A 6,054-nucleotide genomic window follows, 5' to 3' on the forward strand; every position below is an offset into this window, starting at 1 on the left:
GTGATACAATACACTATTGGGTGAAGTTTGGTTGACTTCTGCGCAGCGGTTTGGGAGTTAACATCAAAATTACATTTCTCGGCCATATCGCATAGATCTCACTGTGAAAAGGCTTAAATGGCTTTTTTGACCTAAGTTTAATGATTGCGCTCAAACCAAATGTCCAAAAACCAAATTTCCACATGTAACTACTAGATTGTGATACAATACACTAATGGGTGAAGTTTGGTTGACTTCTGCGCAGCGGTTTGGGAGTTAACATCAAAATTACATTTCTCGGCCATATCGCATAGATCTCACTGTGAAAAGGCTTAAATGGCTTTTTTGACCTAAGTTTGATGATTGCGCTCAAATCAAATGTCCTAGAACCAAATTTCCACATGTAATTACTAGATTGTGATACAATACACTAATGGGTGAAGTTTGGTTGACTTCTGCGCAGCGGTTTGGGAGTTAACATCAAAATTACATTTCTCGGCCATATCGCATAGATCTCACTGTGAAAAGGCTTAAATGACTTTTTTAATTAAGTTTAATGATTGCGCTCAAACAAAATTTCCTAGAACAAAATTTTCAAATGTAACTACTAGATTGTGATACAATACACTATTGGGTGAAGTTTGGTTGACTTCTGCGCAGAGGTTTGGGAGTTAACATCAAAATTACATTTCTCGGCCATATCGCATAGATCTCACTGTGAAAAGGCTTAAATGGCTTTTTTGACCTGTTTAATGATTGCGCTCAAACCAAATGTCCAATAACCAAATTTCCACATGTAACTACTAGATTGTGATACAATACACTAATGGGTGAAGTTTGGTTGACTTCTGCGCAGCGGTTTGGGAGTTAACATCAAAATTACATTTCTCGGCCATATCGCATAGATCTCACTGTGAAAAGGCTTAAATGACTTTTTTAATTAAGTTTGATGATTGCGCTCAAACAAAATGTCCTAGAACAAAATTTTCAAATGTAACTACTAGATTGTGATACAATACACTATTGGGTGAAGTTTGGTTGACTTCTGCGCAGCGGTTTGGGAGTTAACATCAAAATTACATTTCTCGGCCATATCGCATAGATCTCACTGTGAAAAGGCTTAAATGGCTTTTTTGACCTAAGTTTGAGGACTGCGCTCAAATCAAATGTCCTAGAACCAAATTTCCACATGTAACTACTAGATTGTGATACAATACACTATTGGGTGAAGTTTGGTTGACTTCTGCGCAGAGGTTTGGGAGTTAACATCAAAATTACATTTCTCGGCCATATCGCATAGATCTCACTGTGAAAAGGCTTAAATGACTTTTTTAATTAAGTTTGATGATTGCGCTCAAACAAAATTTCCTAGAACAAAATTTTCAAATGTAACTACTAGATTGTGATACAATACACTATTGGGTGAAGTTTGGTTGACTTCTGCGCAGCGGTTTGGGAGTTAACATCAAAATTACATTTCTCGGCCATATCGCATAGATCTCACTGTGAAAAGGCTTAAATGGCTTTTTTGACCTAAGTTTGATGATTGCGCTCAAACCAAATGTCCAATAACCAAATTTCCACATGTAACTACTAGATTGTGATACAATACACTAATGGGTGAAGTTTGGTTGACTTCTGCGCAGCGGTTTGGGAGTTAACATCAAAATTACATTTCTCGGCCATATCGCATAGATCTCACTTTGAAAAGGCTTAAATGACTTTTTTAATTAAGTTTGATGATTGCGTTCAAACAAAATGTCATAGAACAAAATTTTCAAATGTAACTACTAGATTGTGATACAATACACTATTGGGTGAAGTTTGGTTGACTTCTGCGCAGCGGTTTGGGAGTTAACATCAAAATTACATTTCTCGGCCATATCGCATAGATCTCACTGTGAAAAGGCTTAAATGACTTTTTTAATTAAGTTTGATGATTGCGTTCAAACAAAATGTCCTAGAACAAAATTTTCAAATGTAACTACTAGATTGTGATACAATACACTATTGGGTGAAGTTTGGTTGACTTCTGCGCAGCGGTTTGGGAGTTAACATCAAAATTACATTTCTCGGCCATATCGCATAGATCTCACTGTGAAAAGGCTTAAATGGCTTTTTTGACCTAAGTTTAAAGATTGCGCTCAAACCAAATGTCCTAGAACAAAATTTTCAAATGTAACTACTAGAATGTGATACAATACACTATTGGGTGAAGTTTGGTTGACTTCTGCGCAGCGGTTTGGGAGTTAACATCAAAATTACATTTCTCGGCCATATCGCATAGATCTCACTGTGAAAAGGCTTAAATGGCTTTTTTGACCTAAGTTTGAGGATTGCGCTCAAATCAAATGTCCTAGAACCAAATTTTCAAATGTAACTACTAGAATGTGATACAATACACTATTGGGTGAAGTTTGGTTGACTTCTGCGCAGCGGTTTGGGAGTTAACATCAAAATTACATTTCTCGGCCATATCGCATAGATCTCACCGTGAAAAGGCTTAAATGACTTTTTTAATTAAATTTGATGATTGCGTTCAAACAAAATGTCCTAGAACAAAATTTTCAAATGTAACTACTAGATTGTGATACAATACACTATTGGGTGAAGTTTGGTTGACTTCTGCGCAGCGGTTTGGGAGTTAACATCAAAATTACATTTCTCGGCCATATCGCATAGATCTCACCGTGAAAAGGCTTAAATGACTTTTTTAATTAAGTTTGATGATTGCGTTCAAACAAAATGTCCTAGAACAAAATTTTCAAATGTAACTACTAGATTGTGATACAATACACTATTGGGTGAAGTTTGGTTGACTTCTGCGCAGCGGTTTGGGAGTTAACATCAAAATTACATTTCTCGGCCATATCGCATTGATCTCACTGTGAAAAGGCTTAAATGACTTTTTTAATTAAGTTTGATGATTGCGTTCAAACAAAATGTCCTAGAACAAAATTTTCAAATGTAACTACTAGATTGTGATACAATACACTATTGGGTGAAGTTTTGTTGACTTCTGCGCAGCGGTTTGGGAGTTAACATCAAAATTACATTTCTCGGCCATATCGCATAGATCTCACTGTGAAAAGGCTTAAATGGCTTTTTTGACCTAAGTTTAAAGATTGCGCTCAAACCAAATGTCCTAGAACGAAATTTTCAAATGTAACTACTAGAATGTGATACAATACACTATTGGGTGAAGTTTGGTTGACTTCTGCGCAGCGGTTTGGGAGTTAACATCAAAATTACATTTCTCGGCCATATCGCATAGATCTCACTGTGAAAAGGCTTAAATGGCTTTTTTGACCTAAGTTTGAGGATTGCGCTCAAATCAAATGTCCTAGAACCAAATTTCCACATGTAACTACTAGATTGTGATACAATACACTAATGGGTGAAGTTTGGTTGACTTCTGCGCAGAGGTTTGGGAGTTAACATCAAAATTACAATTCTCGGCCATATCGCATAGATCTCACTGTGAAAAGGCTTAAATGACTTTTTTAATTAAGTTTGATGATTGCGCTCAAACAAAATTTCCTAGAACAAAATTTTCAAATGTAACTATTAGATTGTGATACAATACACTATTGGGTGAAGTTTGGTTGACTTCTGCGCAGCGGTTTGGGAGTTAACATCAAAATTACATTTCTCGGCCATATCGCATAGATCTCACTGTGAAAAGGCTTAAATGGCTTTTTTGACCTAAGTTTAATGATTGCGCTCAAACCAAATGTCCAAAAACCAAATTTCCACATGTAACTACTAGATTGTGATACAATACACTAATGGGTGAAGTTTGGTTGACTTCTGCGCAGCGGTTTGGGAGTTAACATCAAAATTACATTTCTCGGCCATATCGCATAGATCTCACTGTGAAAAGGCTTAAATGGCTTTTTTGACCTAAGTTTGAGGATTGCGCTCAAACCAAATGTCCTAGAACGAAATTTTCAAATGTAACTACTAGAATGTGATACAATACACTATTGGGTGAAGTTTGGTTGACTTCTGCGCAGCGGTTTGGGAGTTAACATCAAAATTACATTTCTCGGCCATATCGCATAGATCTCACTGTGAAAAGGCTTAAATGGCTTTTTTGACCTAAGTTTGAGGATTGCGCTCAAATCAAATGTCCTAGAACCAAATTTTCACATGTAACTACTAGATTGTGATACAATACACTAATGGGTGAAGTTTGGTTGACTTCTGCGCAGCGGTTTGGGAGTTAACATCAAAATTACATTTCTCGGCCATATCGCATAGATCTCACTGTGAAAAGGCTTAAATGACTTTTTTAATTAAGTTTGATGATTGCGCTCAAACAAAATTTCCTAGAACAAAATTTTCAAATGTAACTACTAGATTGTGATACAATACACTATTGGGTGAAGTTTGGTTGACTTCTGCGCAGCGGTTTGGGAGTTAACATCAAAATTACATTTCTCGGCCATATCGCATAGATCTCACTGTGAAAAGGCTTAAATGGCTTTTTTGACCTAAGTTTAATGATTGCGCTCAAACCAAATGTCCTAGAACGAAATTTTCAAATGTAACTACTAGAATGTGATACAATACACTATTGGGTGAAGTTTGGTTGACTTCTGCGCAGCGGTTTGGGAGTTAACATCAAAATTACATTTCTCGGCCATATCGCATAGATCTCACTGTGAAAAGGCTTAAATGACTTTTTTAATTAAGTTTGATGATTGCGTTCAAACAAAATGTCCTAGAACAAAATTTTCAAATGTAACTACTAGATTGTGATACAATACACTATTGGGTGAAGTTTGGTTGACTTCTGCGCAGCGGTTTGGGAGTTAACATCAAAATTACATTTCTCGGCCATATCGCATAGATCTCACTGTGAAAAGGCTTAAATGGCTTTTTTGACCTACGTTTGAGGATTGCGCTCAAATCAAATGTCCAAGAACCAAATTTCCAAATGTAACTACTAGATTGTGATACAATACACTATTGGGTGAAGTTTGGTTGACTTCTGCGCAGCGGTTTGGGAGTTAACATCAAAATTACATTTCTCGGCCATATCGCATAGATCTCACTGTGAAAAGGCTTAAATGACTTTTTTAATTAAGTTTGATGATTGCGTTCAAACAAAATGTCATAGAACAAAATTTTCAAATGTAACTACTAGATTGTGATACAATACACTATTAGGTGAAGTTTGGTTGACTTCTGCGCAGCGGTTTGGGAGTTAACATCAAAATTACATTTCTCGGCCATATCGCATAGATCTCACTGTGAAAAGGCTTAAATGGCTTTTTTGACCTAAGTTTGAGGATTGCGCTCAAATCAAATGTCCTAGAACCAACTTTCCACATGTAATTACTAGATTGTGATACAATACACTATTGGGTGAAGTTTGGTTGACTTCTGCGCAGCGGTTTGGGAGTTAACATCAAAATTACATTTCTCGGCCATATCGCATAGATCTCACTGTGAAAAGGCTTAAATGACTTTTTTAATTAAGTTTAATGATTGCGCTCAAACCAAATGTCCTAGAACGAAATTTTCAAATGTAACTACTAGAATGTGATACAATACACTATTGGGTGAAGTTTAGTTGACTTCTGCGCAGCGGTTTGGGAGTTAACATCAAAATTACATTTCTCGGCCATATCGCATAGATCTCACTGTGAAAAGGCTTAAATGGCTTTTTTGACCTAAGTTTAATGATTGCGCTCAAACCAAATGTCCTAGAACGAAATTTTCAAATGTAACTACTAGAATGTGATACAATACACTATTGGGTGAAGTTTGGTTGACTTCTGCGCAGCGGTTTGGGAGTTAACATCAAAATTACATTTCTCGGCCATATCGCATAGATCTCACTGTGAAAAGGCTTAAATGACTTTTTTAATTAAGTTTGATGATTGCGTTCAAACAAAATGTCCTAGAACAAAATTTTCAAATGTAACTACTAGATTGTGATACAATACACTATTGGGTGAAGTTTGGTTGACTTCTGCGCAGCGGTTTGGGAGTTAACATCAAAATTACATTTCTCGGCCATATCGCATAGATCTCACTGTGAAAAGGCTTAAATGGCTTTTTTGA

Source organism: Corythoichthys intestinalis, unplaced genomic scaffold, assembly GCF_030265065.1.
Source record: "Corythoichthys intestinalis isolate RoL2023-P3 unplaced genomic scaffold, ASM3026506v1 HiC_scaffold_31, whole genome shotgun sequence".
NCBI classification, from domain to species: domain Eukaryota; kingdom Metazoa; phylum Chordata; class Actinopteri; order Syngnathiformes; family Syngnathidae; genus Corythoichthys; species Corythoichthys intestinalis.